Source organism: Leishmania donovani, chromosome 33 (genome assembly GCF_000227135.1).
Source record: "Leishmania donovani BPK282A1 complete genome, chromosome 33".
NCBI classification, from domain to species: domain Eukaryota; phylum Euglenozoa; class Kinetoplastea; order Trypanosomatida; family Trypanosomatidae; genus Leishmania; species Leishmania donovani.
Window position 1 is genome coordinate 932,816 of NC_018260.1, and position 948 is coordinate 933,763.

Below are 948 nucleotides of genomic sequence, written 5' to 3' on the forward strand. Positions count from 1 at the left end.
CGTCCCTGCGCTCATCCGGCATGCGCCCTGGCCACCCCCCGTTGCCCGCACGGCAGACGCTACTGCCTCGGCTCTAGACGACGACCCTGGACGTCGCTCGCTTTAGATGAGGGCATTCAACCCACACGCGTCTCCATGTGGAGCCGATCGCGCCGCACGCATGCAGGGAAGGGACGAGGAAGGAGAGGGAGGCCCCGCTAGGCGCACGGCTTCGATTCGACGGCAGACGACGAGGGAGGCAGCCTGCAGCGCAGCAGGCGCAGGTGCACTGTGGCTGTGTAATGCGCACGTTTTGTTGGCTTGTTCATGGTAGAATGGGCGTGCGAAAGGCACCAACATGCGCTCAAGCGCTGCTGTATACTGATGACGGGTACGACACCCCTCAGTGCGTGGCACCACAAGGGCCAGTGCACCCTCACTCTCTGTGGGGAAGCCATGCAGCCCCCCCCTCCACAGTATCCCTGTCAAGTGCCGAACGCCGCGCTTCCGGTGGCGACACGGTCAAGCACCTACGGTGTGAGGGGGTCAGAGCGGTGCATCGCCACGGGCATGCCGGCGGTCAGGTCGTGGATCGGCGTTGCGTTGGAGCGACCTGCGGCAGCGAACACGTGTGTACCGCGCATATAGCATGGCAGCGTGAATCGAGCTCATCCCACCTGGCCCTCACGCTGCCTACAGAGGTGGAGAGAGGGGGGGAGCCCGAGTGCCACCCCGAGGGGGATGCATCGAATGGCGAGCGGCATAGCGGCCGCGGCTGTGAGGCGACCTGAAGAGCGCGTGTGGGTGGGTGTGGTGTGTGACGCAGGGGCCGTGCTCCGATGAATGCGCCGGCGCATTGCTGTACCGTGCGCGCCTGCGGCTGCGTGGCACCACGCGATGGGGAGGGAGGGGGGCTGTGGCAGGCCGGATAGAGTGATCTTTAACGGATGTTCTACGGTAGAATGGACA